Below are 18,054 nucleotides of genomic sequence, written 5' to 3'. Positions count from 1 at the left end.
GCACTTCCTCTTTTTTATAGAGCTAAGCAGACTTTTTTTTTCTATGCAACAAGACAGTATTTATTTCTTTACACATTTATGCTGTGTGGAATAAGAAAACTCTCTCACCTAGAGATCATTTTCAACGTCAAAGAGCTGCAGCTCCCCTGGAAGCTTTCAGTCTCCTTGGTTTTTATCTATGATGTGTACATATTTATGAATATACACATATACACTTTACAGAAGCAGCTGCAATGTAAATGACTTGTTATGGACTGAGCTAGAGAAAAAACACTGATGATTACTGTCCTTCATTGTTCTGGCACCTCCAGTTCAGATCTGGCAGGCAGACTGCATATGAAAATGACCCTGAAAGCTACGATGACGATAATCACATTTAAAAGGACAACCTTTTGGATGCAAAACTAAAAGGGAAATTCTCTTCATTTACCAGAAAGGAAGGAAAAACTGAATTCTACTGATAACCCCCCAGACTGTTCCCATGTGTATTTTGCACTCTGTTGTCACTACGGTAAACTATTACCTAGTGCTCTTCACATTGCTCTGATATGTCAGACTTTACCGGGCTCATTAAGAACAGCAAAGCCACTGCGAACTTTCACTTTCTCTCTGTTGTAGCAGAGTTTGTCCGGCCGTTCAGCACAAGTCCCTTAAGAACAGCCTGCTGAAGGCAGCCACGGAAAACAGGTGAGGAGGAGACAAAATCACAAACAGGGCAAGATGAGGCATCTGCAGGAATTTTATGCTGTAACATGGCCCATGGTATGAAAGCATGGCAGAGCCTGCATCGCATGACTCTGAGTTTCAAACCATCCATCTTCCCACACACAAATATAGTCTACACAGAAGTATGCCACATTTTTCCATTAGCCTTCCTGTTCTGACTGATGCGTTCATAGTTACAATAGATTATAACAAGGATTGGCCTAGTAGCAAATCACCCTCAACAGCACACTGCACTTTTACAACTAGAAATAGAGGGATCAGAGAGATTAATCCTCTGTCCTGGCTGACACGAGGAGCAGGGACAGAGAAAGCAAATAGAAATAGTCAAAGAAGGTTCTTCGCCTTGCTACAGCCCCCCCCCCCCCAGTTGGTTCGGAAGGAGGCTCTGTCAGCATGACATGCTTTAAGAGGCCATTAAGAATTAAAATAAATAAAGGAATCCCTGCAGTAATCGGGAGAGGAGGCACTCCCATTAATAACCTGCATAACATCTCCTTCGTCCTCACAGGAAGGTAGAGGCCCATGCGTGCTGCCACGCGAAGCACTTACCGTAGTAAGATTTGCCTGAACACTTCCTCAGTGTTTAATTGGTGCTGCAAGGTGGATCATACACAGGGAGGCTGCTGCTTCCTCTTCAGCTGACATTACTCAAATGACCCTCTACAGGCAAAAATCACCTATCGAAAAATTCACCTGTGAAGAAGGAACAGCCTTCGGTACTAGGCGTCATGGCAATGCCTGGACCCCCCACGGTTGCACCCCCAAAAATTCTTGGATAACAAAAGACTAGAAGTTATAAACAAACTGCTGATAAGAACAGAAGCATGTTTCCCATCCTCAAGCTACACCCATGGCACAGAGTTATTAGCAGTAAGTCAGAGTGACAGATTATTCTGGTCATCGGAACCAGCTGATCAGACCCAAGGGAAGCCTGACAGTTTATTAAGAAATGCCTTCCCCTCCCACCCCACCCCCTCCAGATATTCTTCCTTGCAGGAGCAGCACACACGATAGAGAGGAACCAAAAGGCTTTTTAAAAATAAAGTATGTTTGAGAGGAAGGGGTTGGTTTGCTTTTCTAAAAAGTGGCAACCGCGTGTGTGAGCTTCTATCCATATATAGGTATTTTTGGCCTGGCACCCTAGTTCCTTCTTTTGTTCTCCTCTGTTCGATTCAGCTGCCCCTCCTGGTTCAGAGGGTCAGTTTCTCATTGCACGTCCAGAACATGACAGAAGTCAAGATACCTGCTCAGGTAGGGAAGAACAGATGGGAATATTTTTGTTCTTTGTAATGAATCTCTTACCCTTCATGGTGTGTAAAAGCAGGATCTTGTTGAAGCTGGGGCCAAAGAAGGGGCCAAAGTTGCCCTTGAATACACTGAAATATATTCTGTACTCCTTATGGACAGAAACTTTTAGGGGCAGGTATCAACGTATGCCTAACTAAAACACAGGATTTACCCACCCTTACATATATGATATTCGTGTTCTGTATTGATTCTGGCCACTTGCTCTGCAAGGTTTAAAACTGGGACCCTTACATGAGCCTCAAGGAGCAAAGTGCTCACCTACTAGTTGACTAAGCACCTCATTTCATCCAACACTGGAAAATCTCAACCACAGTTTCCAGGATCTGTTAATATTTTGTAACTTATGAGAGAGATACCTGGCGTCAAAAATCCCAGCACTGTTTTCAGTTGAGTTCAATCAACCATGACTTTCTGTCAGGTCTCTGGTTAAACGCGAGACGTGCTGCCAAGATCCCCTACTCGCCTGGAGGTCTCCCAGGTGAACTCCAGACAGGCACCTACTTTAAATGACATAGAAACTGAACAGTCATTTACATGCACCTTTTATTTACGCCAGCCCAAACCTGATAACCAGCTGGGCACAGAATAAAGGCCGGTTTTCCCCCTGGTCCCTGGGGAAAGAAACTGCAAGCACTAGAAACCGTTGATGGTTGAGATAGATCTCTGCTGCTGTTTGTGAGCTGTCTGGTGATGAGTTACATTTAAGAATAACGCAGTTTTTAAAGCGTACTGTTAATTGCATTGAACAAGTGGAAAAAAAAAAACAGTGCTTACAAAGACTGCGCAAAGGCATCTTGTCCATTTACCTAACCCAGAATCAATAAACACAATGTAATCTGTTAAATGCTTGTTTAGTGCTTCGCAGCGATGTGGTTAGATTCCTTGATAAAAGACCCACAAAAACACAGTGGTAAGCAGTGAAAGAGAATCTGCTTTGGAAATTACAAGTTCTTTAGCCAGCTGGTGTTTTCAGGAAAGGCCACACAACAGAAATAGTAAAACTGGCCCCAGCTTTGCGAAGACGGTTTCAAGGACCTGGAGCTGTGGAACTTCACTACTAACAAAACCCATCCAGCAAGCTGAATGCAGCTCTGCAATGCCAAAATAAGCTGCCACCAGATCTTTACAGCCAATGCACAAGTTAGCGAAACAGAAGTCACAGCAAACGCTGCACAAGTTCCATGAATACTGCTATTTCCGTATCTCGCTGTAAGAATTCATACAGTGAATTAGACGTGTGGTTTATGTGGTTCCCTGGTACCGTTCCTGCAGCAGCCAGCCTAGATCCTTCAGAGAAGGAAGCGCTGGAGTAGGCAGTAACAACATCGCTTGATCTCTAGGAAAACTGCCCCTTTAATCTGTCCTAGATTTGAAGTTTTCCCAGACTTTTAATTTTCTGTTCTTTAGAGCCTTCTACAGCTTTGCTATTCACTATTTGTATGCATAAATAAGATGTATTAAATTAATTCAGCATATTCTAAAGCGAATAAAATGCCATTTCCATAGAAGTGACAGTCTTTGACCTCTCAAGCTCAATGCACATTGTTTCTAAAAATTTTGCATGACCAAGTCTTACTCAGAAAAACCTTATGTTGCTCAGCCCATGCTACCCAAAGTGACAAACGAGCCTCCCATTGGTTTTAGAAACAGGGGAGGAAGCAGTGGATGCAAAACCTAGACAAGAGCAACTGCTTAGAATTACAAGTGTTCTTACTCTCCGGTATGCAAACCCATGAGAGCACCCAGGAAAGGCAGCACTCCATGAACAACAAACATCTTTGGGTCCTATGAACCAACCAAATCAAATGCAAGACCAGAGATGACCTATTTTCCTAAGCAGTGTTTCAAAAGAGGATGAGCAGTTCAAGGGTCTCAGAGGCCAGAACAACCATAATTAAGAAAACAGGACAGCATTCCCACAAGGGGATTTGACTGGATTGCTGAATGTCTTAAATTCTGCTTTGCTGCTTACACAAGTTCTGGATATCCAAACCTTTATACATAAACAGATAATGCAATTAAAGTTTTGGGGTAGATTTCCAGGGACATGGATGACATTAACTTGCCTTGACATCTAATGGAAGTCAGGCACTTGAACTATTTCCTATGCATTTCTTCAGAACACACTGTATAAACATACTGTTCATTTGAGAACGTAAAGTAAAATTCAGACAAAAAAAAGGCAGAAAAGACTTTTTCCAAAAAGTGCCATGATGAAAATACAACTTGAAACAATAGCTCTCTGGTTACAAATAAAAAGTGAAAGTTCTGCCTCTACTCCACCTCTTTCTACAGCAAACAGAGTGGAAGCACCTCCCCATCTTTCCAACCGCATCCAAAGCACTGCAGAGCTTTGAGCTCTTACACAATACTCATTAGACACTTCCAAGGCTCAAGAGTTCCTTATGTCTAACTGGGGACAAGGAGGGTACAGACACAATAGCAAAAGAAAATATAAAGCAAAATTTTAAAAAGAATAAAGAAGAGGACACTTAATTCCTGTTTGCATTCTTCCTGGCAAATGACCCTTCTCGCTCTAGTCTTCAGTAACTATTTATGAGGTTGGCTATCACTCTGTCACCTTAGGCCTGACTACTTCTGACAGGCATGACGGGAAAGACCCAGAGCAGGAAACTCTTTTTTCTCAGGATGCGGAATCAATTTAGGACTTGTTACAAGAACCTACCGCTCCTTCCTCGAGCGGTATTGCTACTAAGAGCCGCAATGATCTGCTTCCTTCACTAATAAAAGTGCTTGGAAGAGCAATAAGGAAACCAGGCTGGCAGAGAAGAGACTTTGGCATGTGTTGACAGCTCCAGCAGCTGGGAAGATTGAGTCCTTTCACCCTTGAACATGGGAGGGTTGTTTGTCCAAAGGGTTAGGGCTATAAGAGCAGAAAAACTTTCTGAAAATATAGGAGGTTCAGCCAGCCTGCTGAATTAATACATACTTGTGACACTTAAGACTAGGCAAAACCAGCCAGAGAACAGGTGGATTTCCTGGTGCTAGAATAATAACTGCTTCATTTGGACACCTCCGCCAGCTCTGACTATATATCCGTACACTGAGTTATGAAAAAGGTTATAGCTTTTCTTCCAACCTGACACCCCAAGACAGAAAACTGCTTCGTTTCAACTAGTTTACCTCTGTAAGCAAGACTACTGACTAGTGCTAGCAGAAAGCCAAATCAAAGAAAAATCCACAAACACCACCACAACACCAAATAGTCAGCGAATTCTGGATTTATCAGGTTCACAGCCGACAGTAACCAAAGTTACGCGAAGCCCCCAGCGAAGAGACAGTTGCTGGGCCTCCAGCAGCAGTGTCAGCAGCTGCAGCAGCGCTAAATGCTGGGGAAGGTCTCGCTCTCGCAGTGCAGCTACAGGGTTGCTCCAGGGAGTCTGGCACCAACAGCGTGGGTCACAGCCGAGCAGCCTGCAGCACCCCTCAGCAGGTATTGTTATCCTGGGCACATCTTGTTATCCTGGGCACATCTCTGAGCCAGGACCCTTGATGCTTCCAGCAATCCCGGTCCAGAGACGAACTTAGCTGAACTCTATGTCAGCAGAAATTCATCGGCATTGACAGGTTTCAAAAAAAAAAACAAAACAAACATCTTGGCCTTGATAAACAAGCATTTTCCAAAGAAAACTTCTTTCATCTGAAAATTTTCTGGCTATTTTAGGGCTGTTACTGGTTCAAGCCCAGCCTGACCTGACACTGCTCCAGAACTGAAGTCAGCAGCAAAAGCTCTTAAAGAGTGCTGCTGCTTCGAGTGAAGTGCTCCTGTCAGACCAGGGCTCCTCTGCCAGCCCCACCTTCCTTCCTTCCTTCCACGACCTCTTTGCACACCCACCGGGCCCGACCCTGAGCGTCCCCGGCCGTTTACGCCGCCGGTAGCTCCGCAGGTTTGCTTTGCTCAGGACCACGCACAGACTGTGCCAGTTGCAGAGCCAGAGGCGTGCTGTCTCACACTGCTGCGTGGAAGACGGGCATCTTACACGTCTGGCTTTGCTCGCGCTTCCAGCACGCTGGAGTTAGCGTTACACTTGGGAGACAACCGGAGGATGACACCCACCAGCCAGCTCCTGCAGCCGCCAGAGAACCCCATTTCTCTGCCTGCCGGCTCGTCACGGTCACGCCGCGACCAGCGCACCTCGCACAAAGTTTTCTCCCCGACCGCCTCCGTTCCCCACCGCCAGCCGGACGGGAACGGGGGTCCTCCTCGGAACCGAGCACGCAGCCCAAAGCCAGCGCCTCTCCCCCTCGGCTGCCGGGCTCCCCGCTCCCCCTGAGCAGCGCTAACACCCCCGGCGCCCTCCCCCGCCGCAGGACGAGGTCGGGCTGCGCAGACAAAGCCGGCGGCAGCGGGCAAAGCCTCTTAGCGCTGCACCTGGCGCCCGCACCCCCGGGCTCGGCGCAGCCCCCGGCCCGGCCGCCTGTTGCTCGCCGCCTCCCCGGGGCCCCGCGGGGCCGGCCGGGACGAGCGGCGGCCGGGGGGCAGCCCCACAGCGCCCGGCCCGGCCTCCCCGAGCCCTAAGGGGGCGGCGGGGCTCGCTGGGCCCCCGCGGAGAAAGCGGCGGCGGCTCCCCGCGGCCGGGGCGGCGGCCGAGCCTACCTCGGTGCCCCGCGCAGGGCCCGGCCCGGCGGCTCCTCCTCCGGCTGCGGCTGCTGCCCGTGCCCGCGCCCATGCCCCTGGGAGGCTTCCGAGCCGCGGTCGTTGCCGACGGGCCGGGGGGGCTGCGAGGCTCCGGCTGGGCTGGGCTGGGGCAGCCCCAGCTCCCTCGCCCGGCTGCTGTTTACGGCGGGCGGCCGGGCTGCCTGTCAGCGCACCGCCCCGCCCCGCCCCGGCCCGCCCCCGCCGCCATGGCCCGGGGGAGGACGGGGAAGCGAGGCCGGGCAGGGGCGGCGGGGAGCCCTCCCGGGGGAGGCAGGGACCGGGAGGAGCTCTCTGTATTCGGCTTCCCTCTGCCCCCTCGCCCCGGCCCGCAGAAAGCTTCACCGCCGGGCGCGGAGCGGAGCAGGGGCGGCGGGGAGGCCGGGGGCAGGCGGGGGAAGCCTCACCTGGAGCCGCGGGGTGGGCGCGGGGGGCCTCGCCTGCCCCGGCCACCAGCGGAGGTGCTGAGGGCGTTGCCTCAGGGCAGCGCGGCTCGGCCGGGGCTCCGGCAGGGCTCCAAGGCGTTACGCCGCCTTCACGAGCCTTCACGAGCTGCCGTATAACTTTTATTTTACGTATGCTATAAGCCTGACGACGGCTTATAGCCACCTTGACGGTGTTGCTAATTATTAACGGGGACTTCCTAATTTATCTTGTAAGTTTATCGTTTACAAGATTATGTAAATGAAAAGGTTCAAGTACTAATGAAACTTGCCCCAGAGCTCTGTCTGGGTGCCAGACGCTGTAGCTATTTTACGCTTCCATGCTGCAAGTTTAGTCGTTTCCTCCCAAAGAAGAAACTGGGTATAAACATCTGCTTGTTATATGCAGGAGCAGGTGAACTGTATATGCTACAGAGGTGAGCTATGCAGAGAAAAAAAATGAGAGTTTTATGAGAAAATGCCAAGGGAGAGACTTCCTCTGTCCAGGCATAGCACGTATCACACTCGGGAATAAGTGAAAAAGAACAGGAATATGGGCAGCGCTGCTAAACTGTTCCCATCAGTGCAGCCCAGACAGGAAAGCAGGTGGTAAGAGACAAACCAGACAGAAAACAAGGAGAGCTCCCGACTTGACATGCAAGTTCATTCACTGAATCTGGTCAAAGTTTTTCATCTCCCGAGTCTGCACTTTTTCACGTCAATAATTTACAGGGCTCCTGGGAGATTACATTTACCCTTAGAGTACAGTGAGAAAGAATAAGTTGAGTAAGGCAACCCTGTTTCATGCAGAGCACAACCACCCCCTACATAAAAATCTGCCACGATAGGTTTTTCAGAGACCAATGATGCCAGGCTGAAATTCTGTCATTACGCTTCAGAGCTAGGACCCAGCACACCCATGTAGTGAAGGAGTGAGAAGCACCACCTACAAGTACACAGGGCATCTTCCTGGGAGAAGGAGAGCGTGTCTACAGCTCCCATTTAGTCCTACATTGACTGAAATCAAAAAAACAGACTTAGTTTATATCCCTTTAGGAGACAGGGGGTAATGATGTCTGTGTGATGATAACCGTGTCCTGTTAGTAGACAGTGTAGTATGACACCAGCTTGTAAAGAGAACCAGTTTCTGTTCTCAGATGTGCTGCTGGCTTACCTTGAGGCCACAGGGAAATCTCAAAGGAGGCTGTTTTCTTCCTTCATACTTCCAGTCCTTTTGTTTTTTAATTACTTTTCAGGGTAGGATTGTATCTCACTGTGGGTTCAGCACAGCTCACCACCCAGTACTCAGTGTGCCAGACTAGGAAGGGTGAGTGTTGACACAGCTAAATAGAAATTACACAGAAACCCAGTGCATAGAGGGCAGATTTTCCAGACAAACTGGATAAAGAAAAACAAAAGTTAAGGCCTGAATTGAAAGAAGCCACCATAAACCACCAGTACAACACCCTTAATTCCAAAGAAGAGCAAGGTGCCTAAATTCCTTTGCAGATCTAAGCCTTCCCAGTGTTTTGCAACTATTACACCATAGTCTTTTTGTTTCCCCAGAATGCTTGTCTAGTATTTTAAATGTGTTGTTGTTCTGGAGTTAAAAGTCCCTGCAGCACCCCGCGTGCAGTACTGCAGAGCCAGCACCAAGGCTTTGGTCCTGAGGAGCACTATTTGGAACATCCTCCCTCAATGCCTGACAGACCCTCAGTAGAAAATGCAAACCCGAGCCCTTGCAAATGTTTTCCCTCAAAATTTGCAACTAATTTAAAAAATAAGGAAGAAACTATAAACTTAAGGCCATTAGTCAAGTGGAAAACTTAAATTCTTCCAGCTAGCATTGCTGTTGATGATCCCACATTTTAAACACCACCACACAACAAAACACGGAAACATCTCCACCTCGTTAATTGGATACCACTGGCTCAAAGTTTAGGGGAAACTGTAGCTGGGCAACATATTCCTAGAAATGCATGTCACGCTTAGCTGAAGATACTGATGGGTCTGGAGAAAAGGGCTGTCCCGATGCCCTGCAGATGGGATGTGGACTGTGAGCATACTGATGTGGCCTTTATATACTTGCCATTAACAATAAATACAATTTGTTTAAAGTCACAATAACAGAATTATCCCTGTGCCCATGAGACTCCAATTCTCTGCAGGTGCAGCACAGACTTAACATAGTTGTTAAGACTATTCTTTCCAGAAATACTTTTGCTCCTTTCAGTGGGAAGGCCTGATAAGTCTTGTGGGGCAGAAACGCTGAATTCTAAAAAATATGCATTGGACAACTGTGCACTCCTCTTTGTCTTCAGTTATGAGAACACATACAGCAGTTCTTATGTGGAAAAGAATCATTTTTCCCAAATAATTATAACTGATCATTTTATTCCACAAACTCAGCCTGAGCACCTGCAGGTTTCCATAGCAACTGCACAAGACTTTAGGGGATTACTTCAGAATTCCACTGTGGTTTGGGTCTCCAAAGTTATTCAGATTTTCCGGGTAAAATCTGTTTCCTGATATAAATTGAAATTATTGCTACCACATATTTAATGAGCTATACCAGTCTATGTTATCTTAAGAAACTGAAACATTTTCTTGCAGCTTTCTACACAAAAGCATGCAATATGTTAATACTGTAATTAATTAGTGTTACAGCTATTAGGAGCTCAGGACTGGAAGCAGCCCCAGACGTCTTGCAGGAGATCACACAAATGCGAGGGGCAGATGGGGGACTAATTCCCATAAATCCTTCTGGTCACCTCATCCCCAAAAGACCCTTTGGAAAAGAATAGGCAGGTGTAAGTACCTTCATGCACTCCAGTACACACATGCTCATTCATTTCACATGCATGTGAATCACCTCTCCCGTCTGTGGGTATTAACGAAAAATGTAAAGCAGCAGATCTATTAGACTGGATAATAACAACTAAAAGAAAAGAATGTGTGCCCTGGAAGCCTTAAATTTAGACAGTGCCCTGTCAGGCTGCTAGAAACATGCAAGCCTCCCTCGGTGTATGTGCTTGTATGTACAAATGCAAGCATGCAGATGAGACAGGATGTCTTCCCAAACCTGCTTTGCTAGCTTTTCTCCAAGTCAGCTCAGTTCCTCTACTTCCTTCCACCTGCATATCCTGTGCTGTGTTCCCCCATTTGTTTGCTCTCGCCTATGCACACTACTTGCAGAGAAAAGAGGAATTTCTTCAGTTCTCTGAAGGCCCTTGGTGCAGATGAACCCAGGATTGACTCCTTCCTGCACTGCTGTCTCTGCATTATCTGCCTGTGCTAGGTGAATAAAACAGATTCTGGTAAAAGAAGGAAAAAGTATGAAGGTAAGAAGAATGACAAATCTAAGTGGAAGGATTGAAGGAAATAAAAATAACATTTATGTCCTTTCTGACCATCTTTTTATCCATGCAAAGATGATTTCCGGTTCTGAAAGAAAAAGGAGGAAAAACAAACAACGAAACACCACCTTACTTACCTCTCTAACATCTGGAATTCCTTAACACCTGTTACCCGTGTGCTTCACACAGCAACATTTCAGTCTGCTCTGTGGGATAAATAGGAATGCTTTTTGCCATTCTCTCCCCTAGAACATCAAGAAAGCTAGATGCACCTTTCTTGACAATTTTAAGATGAATATTATTTGCTGACATTTTTTCAAGAATGTAGGAAGTTGGTGTTTTCCTAATTCCTTCAAGAATAGGAAAGGAACAAGTACCATTCCCCTTCTTCACCAGCCCAGAACATCAATGTTATAACCAGCAGTGCTCAGACACACGATGACTGAAAGACGCTCACTGTCTGAAAACTGTTCTGCTCCAGTAAAGGGTAACAGCTTAGAAACGAAAGAATTTAGATGATGCATGAGAATTGCATGGCAGGCACGTGAAAGATACTGCATACTGAACCACACAGTGTTAAAGCACTGACTCTGTTTGTAAGAAAAGAGCTAAGAAAGGAAGTCCAGAAGTGAGGTTACTCATCAAATATATACAGGCAACATATCCAGAGCTGCAGTCACTGTAAAGTAAACCACTTCACTTTCTTAGATTGTCTGGGAGCAACATTTGTCTATGTGACTTGCACCCAGCAGAATGCACCAAAGCCTGTTTAAAGACTGCTTTACAGCTTTAGCCAGTGAGGCACCAGATTTCAAAGCTTGTATCACCTTTAATAAAAACACCGCCAGAGCTCCAAGTAGGTGATTTGCAGACATCTTAATCAGTGTATTCCTAAATTTCAGGCACTTATCAGATTTTCTTCTGTCTTGGATGCCAGATATAAATTAGCAGTACAGTAATACATTTCAGTAAAACCCGGCCTTGGAAAATCACTAGGATGAGATCATTTGACATCCATCTCTGAGACTGAGTGGCATCTGCCCTTAAAGTTTCACTTGGAAAGCAACCAGAAGAAAAAGCATTCCTGCCTGCAAACCAAATCGTAAGCTTTCTCCCAGTACAGGGATGAAAGACCCTGGTACGTTGTGCAGTCAGCAGACAATGACTGCAGCCAGCCCTACACGCAGCAGGTTTAATCTGGCGTGGTGCGTGACAAACAGGCGTACAGCTACACACTCCAGCAGGCTTCAGCAAGGCCTTACAGTCATGTGAGGGTGCCTTTGAAGACTGGCGAGATGGGATACAGCTTTGAATCTGTCTCAGAGCAGATAAGCTTCTGCAGTCATAAAGCCTAACCCAGGCCTCATAAATGCTAACCTCTGTAGAAGTATTAACAAGGATTTTCTCATTACTGAACCTCAAAACTAAGGAAAAGGTTGGCAAATGCAACAAATTGACCTTTAAGGCAATTTCTCTAGATAAAGTCTAGGTAGGGGTGAACCGGCTCTAGGGCAATCCAAACCACAACATTAAGGCATCACACTTGATTAAGGCTTATAGCACTACAAGCCATCTGGTATCTGGAAAAAAAAAAAAAAGAAAGGAAAAAGTCTGCTCCTTGGTCCCTTCTTTGCACCCCAATAAATTTAATGCTTGTTCAAGGTAGAATACACACCACCTAGGGGGGAGGAAAAAAAAAAAAAAAGGAAGCTCAGTGGGAACTGATGTATCTCCAGAGGTCAGACGGTGCTGCAGCTAGGCCTACGGCTCACCATTCTTCTCCTCTACTTTGCAACAAGCAAAAAAAGTTCCATGCTCTGCTGATCGGAACTTGGAAAAAGGATCTGACTGGTCTGCTGCACTTCCAGGTTTGTTACTCAGACTCCTGAGGAGTGTACAAAGTTATGCAAACTCACCCTTCCCAACCTCAAACATGAAGAGGAAAGACATTTGTCCGTGCTAAGCCTCTCTTAGCAATCCGTATTTCAGATTTGGCTCTCCTACTGTAACGAACAGCTTGCATACATCCAACACATGCATGCGGTGAAGACATAAAAATAGACAGCCCGTTTCTGTGTAACAAAACCCAGACATCATCTTCCTCTTAAGCACAGCTATTGTGCTGAGCTTCTCAGCTAGATGTTCCCCTTACATTTTCTCCTCATACTGTATTGCTATTTATATCCTGTCCAGAGAGGACAGATTAATACTAAGCATTTCTATAGGACCTCCCTTTGAAGAACCCTGGGTATATTTTACCATTTGAATCATGATTTTAAAGGTTTCCATTGTACCTAGTAGCTGACAGTCACTACCTTGAGCAACTTGAAGCTTAATATACAAGACAGGAAAATTGGAAACAGGGAACTGAAGAAGACAGAAGGATCTCTGAAAGTGTACTCCAAAATTAGAGAGATTCAGCAGACAGCAAGCACAATTAAGGCCCTGGAAAAGCAAAGACAGTGAATTGGTACCACAAAAAAAAAAAATGAGTAAGAGATGCTATACAAACATAGAACAAATTGAATTGTTTAGGAGACACTGTTCATGCTTTCTCACAGCAATAGACCAAATTAATTTCAATTAAAAAAATGTAGGAAAGTAAAAACTGCAGTGAAAGAAAATGCTTTTCACAGTACACACAATTAGTACTAAGATTCAAAGATAGTTTTGGATTTTTATAGACCTCCAAATTAATATCATACTGCAGATATAGACAGTAAATTCTTCACCAGTCACTAGCACAGGAGATTAAGATCCAGTGTTGAAAACAGGTTCCTGCACATTAGTTACTGAAGAATTTTTGCACCTTCTTCTGAAGGTGGCTGTTACCTCCTACTCCCGGAGACACGTGCTGGACTGATCTCAAGCTGATCCAGTCTATTTTGATGAGTCCTACGTTTCCACTGAAGCAAACTACCTAGGATGATTGGCAAAACCAGCAATGCTAGGAAGAAATACTGTCACTCAACTCTCAATCACATCTAAAATCAAAGATATTTCATTACAAATGCCTGTACTGTAATGTTGCACTGGCCAGCACAGGAGTTTAAGCAAACCATTGTGGCCCATTACAGGCAACAGTTCTAGCACTTGATGTTAAGTATAAAATAGGTTCATGCAAAATAAATCTAAAATCTGGTGGTGTTCAAACAACTTATTTTCAAGTAAAAAAAAAAAAAAAGACTGTCTGCACAAAGTTTATGGAGAGAAAAAAAACTTTTTTTAAAAAGTTGTAATTAAAAAAACAGGGGAGAAAGAAAAGGGTGTTTTGAAACCCTTGATTTTTCTTTTTTGAAAACCTTTTTGGTTTTATTTCCAACCCATTAACCCTCTTAATGATATACCATGTAAATCATACTATTTTAGTGATTAGGTATTGTTTTAAATTTCTGATGCCGGCAAGAATGCCTAATTTCAGTAACAATTCACCATCTAGTTGCGATCAGAATGCATAATCCTTATCTAAAGATACATAGTCATCAACCCTACAGAAGACTGGCTTAAAAAGGATTGAAAACAACCTGAAAGCGTGGATTAGGAATGAATTCTTGTTGCTGAAGACCTGTAAAACTTCTCAAATTGCAGGGGCAGAAATGACAAGTAGAAAGGGGCAGTCAGAGCTTGTTTGAACTGTTATTGGTGTACACTCCTCACATACCACTGAATTTATTCTTTCATATTCTTATTCTGTATCCATAAGACAACAATATTTGTCTCCTTACAGTATGAAATTATGGGCACAGGTAATATTTTTTACTATGTATACAGCATCCTGTATAACTTAGCTAGCAGACACTGCTGAAATACACATTTGCATGGTTAGTGGGGAGGAACAGAAGAAACCTCTCTATTCTGCAGTATACTAAAATTAGGTAACAGTTTTCGTCATAAGAAAAAACAACAGTGTTCAAGCACATTTTTGTGTCATTCTGTTCTTTTTAAAGCTTTTTGAAATGCTTCAGATTTAGGCAAAGGCAAGGTACGCTCCTCAAATCTGTTCAGAATGGGCTGAATAAAGGTCATAAAGAAATGCTGTCTTATCTATGGTTTTCTTTTGTAAAACTCATTGGATAAAACCAAAAATTTCCCCCATTCTTAAATCCTCCGCTGCCCCCTGGTGTCTCCTTTCTGCAGCTTCATACAGAAAGTTAACACCTCACGTAGTTCTTTGCCAGAAAGGCTGTATTCCAGAGGAAAATTAGGCTGCAAAACAGTTGACCACACTTTTAGACACTAAGTTTTTTTTGCATGCTTATAATTACTTCTGAAAAAGAACAAATTACTAAGCAAGCTTCATTCTAATAAGATACCGAAGAACAAACAAAACCAGTGTCCTATGCTGAACATTTCCAGACCAAATCATTCCAAATTATCCGGAGTTCCAGTAGACCAACCCGGACTGCACTGAAGATGACTTAAGAGTAAGCAGGGAAATAGCTGGTTTCCTCTTTTCTGAAAACTTCTGCAGATATGCTATTAAATTGCTGCTGATGCAAGCATATTCTTTTTCTTTGCTAAAGAACTGTTCAATGGGAAACTTTAAGCAATAACCTATTTTCCGTAATATATGCACAAAATAGCCCTAAAAATAGAGAAAAAATACAAGGTTGCATTGACAAGAGTGATAAAGAAGCCCAAACATACTGGCTTATTTATGGACTTGATATGATTTAAAAGATTAAGATGACCAAGTTTGAAATACAGTAGAGCTGAAAACACAAAACTTCCATGTCACCAAGAGTTTTATGGCTGGGAGAAGGAATGGCTGGAATAGACAGAACCTACCTAAGCTACAGAGTTTCACATACTGGTATAGCATGATGTACATTGGATTCTGCACTTTTCTTAAAAGGTGCATTCTTTTTTTGACATATTTGATGGTTTTGAAACAATCACCTTCGATTCACTCTAAATAAGACATATCTAGTGGTCCCAAGATAAACTGGTTACAACTGGGTTTCTTATTCATGGAATTAGCTGCGGGAAAGGACTTGGCCCAAGGAGCCAATCCACACATGAGATTACATGGCTACATCTTTTGAGAGAAATACACAAAATCTGGCACGTCAATCTTGAAAAACTGGAAAGGCTTTAAGTGTAGCTTGTTCTTTAACCACACAACTTTCTTAGTGGAACTCTTATTGGATGGCAGGATTCATCAGGAATAACCCTACAGGATCTCAGCAGGTCCCCAGAGCTAACAAGAACAACTACAGTAGAGGACCTGCTTCTTTAACCCACGGCTGTAAACTCGTGACAAAAAGGGAGTGGTGGACTTCCCTCAAGAGGAAAAATTAAGGCAAGCATCCACCCTACTGTAAACAGAGCAAGGAGAGGACAAAAAACAGCTTGCTGAAATGCTTGGCCCAAGAAGGTCAGCTAACAAATAAAAGAATCTAAGCTTCACTGATGAGGAAATAAAGATAGGCTATGAATATAAAATAGGTCAAAACAGCAAGCACCTACGCATTATTAGAAATACCTGATTCTGTCCAATTTTGAAGGCATGTTTGAATAGTTTATCCTGAATCTGCTCAAACTGGCATCTCCACTGACACCTAGGGGCTTTGCATGACATTCCTTAGTAGAAACACAACCCTTGTTATCTTTTCAAGCAATTGCTCTTTTTTGTTTTGGCTAAATGAGTGGAAAAGCATTTCTGACTAGCTGTCAAGTTTTGCATGCAAAACTGTTCATTTCTATATTTGCTCAGCGTGCGTAGAGAAAAGTGGAATTGAAACCAATACTGCAAAAAGGAATATCCCTTTACTCATGTACAGATATGCTTGTAATACTCAATGGTACTCAAGTAACCTTAGGAACATAAAATACAAAACAGGAATTGAAAACGGCTAAACAGGAGACTGTTTTGGGAAACTTCACCTAAGAAAATTTAAAAAATTACAGTTCTATGTATTAAAAAGCAAGCATTGCTACCCAAAAAAATCACAATGGCCCTGAACACACTTGCTTCACAAGGAAAATCCTAGAGTTCATCTTTCTATTGAGCACATCTTGTGACTTTAATAGGCAAGAATCTTAAACAGAATAACCACACAAAGGAAATTGCTTTCTTTCGTTGTTTTCTCTCCAACACTCCATCCACTGCAAACATTGCAAGCTCACCCCAAACTAAAATCAGGTTAAGAACTACAGTATTCAGAAGCAGCGGAAGCTCACACAACTATTCCATAGCTGCAAATGTCTGTCTTAGTCACAAGAATGTTCTCACATGAGTAACTGTGACTCAGCGCCAACAGATATGCCAGAGAAAACAAGAAATGCATTTCAAGATGAATCTGAGTTACATAAAAATTAGAAAAACTTGACCAACACAAAGGCTGTAGGTGAAAGCAAATTCCTAGAGGTAGAAGCAACTCCAAACCCACAGTTTACACCCAGGAGATAGTGCCCCATTACAAAAGTTGAAAGTGTTTGAGAAGAATTCTAATTCCTCATGTGTAAAAAAGCTAGAAAGACTTCATTTGGATAATATAAAGCATTAACAATTCCAGCCTTGTCTATGACAAGATTGTTAGCGCAAGGCATCAGTGCAATTACATCTCAAGGGAATACCAGCTGAGTAGAGATGGGAATTGCGAGCAGGCAGACTTTTATCACCACAGGAGATTTCAGAGAAAGGAAATCTTTCATTCAAGATTCAGAAACACTTCTGACACCTCTGTAGAATGTAATAATTTGACACAAGAATTCTGAAGGTCATTCAACAAGAGACCAGCCTGGTTATGCCTCAAAGGTCCTCACATTAAAAGAAAAAAACAATACAAAAAGAAAGTAGAGGAGCTCACAAAGTCATTGTTCAACTCCCATTGTGTGAAAGCCTTATGATACAATCTAGTTACATGAACAAGTACACAAAAACCAAATGGTTGTGTACAGCAGATGCACAGCACCACAGAGCACTGACTAATGTTCAGAAAACCAAACCATTCAGGCAAGTTTACACAGTAAACAGTAATTAATCAAAAGCACAGTCCAATACAGGATTTGGTAAAACCTGATATCATACATTAGCAAGTAAAACAATTAATTATAAATGTTAGTGCTCTTATGGCTGTACTACTGGTTGGAAATAAGGACTGCCTATAACATAGTATTGTTGACCAGGCTCAAGAAAAGCCTTTATCAGGTATAATTAAAATGAGGTATAATAAAAATGATAACAGGATACAAATACAGAATTTACGTATTATTACTACACTATATTTTCTGAAAAGAATGGTTATGCACTTCAGAATGTCATTATGCATATGTAGAAAGTGAGAGTCACAACTGAGACTTTATTCAAACTTCCTGATCCAACTTTCAGTTGTACACTCTTTGTAAAATTTGAGTATGGCCATCCTAATGCACTGCAAAAAAATATCCTGCCACTATACTTGAACAATATCAGATTACGTTTAGGTGATAACAGCCTACATTATTTTAATTCCACTTCCTACCAGAGCTCTACTTTATCTACAAGAGAACAATACCACTGTCTTAAAGATGCTGAGCCACAAATAACAAATTGCTAGGAAAACACTATATTTGCCCAGTTTCTTATTCTTTTGCTTTAGCG

At 43.6% G+C, this 18,054-nt stretch overlaps 1 protein-coding gene across 4 annotated transcripts in view; it reads right to left on the bottom strand.

The window, feature by feature from the left end:
* The window catches only part of MARCHF8 (membrane associated ring-CH-type finger 8), a 93,494-nt gene extending 86,631 nt beyond the window's left edge, over nt 1–6,863 (bottom strand). The window contains exon 1 of one of the 4 annotated variants that reach the window (XM_067000864.1): nt 6,653–6,863. The gene's annotated coding sequence lies outside the window, so the exon portion shown is untranslated. Of the gene's footprint in view, nt 1–1,275; nt 1,645–6,652 lie in introns of those variants that run through there. The other 3 variants (XM_067000862.1, XM_067000865.1, XM_067000863.1) reach the window with 3 other exon arrangements.
* Between the last annotated feature and the right edge of the window lie 11,191 nt (nt 6,864–18,054).

The sequence above is a fragment of the Anser cygnoides genome, chromosome 7 (assembly GCF_040182565.1).
Source record: "Anser cygnoides isolate HZ-2024a breed goose chromosome 7, Taihu_goose_T2T_genome, whole genome shotgun sequence".
Lineage (NCBI taxonomy): Eukaryota > Metazoa > Chordata > Aves > Anseriformes > Anatidae > Anser > Anser cygnoides.
The sequence above is the reverse complement of the archived record's forward strand: the minus strand, read 5'-3'. Positions and strand labels throughout refer to the sequence as shown.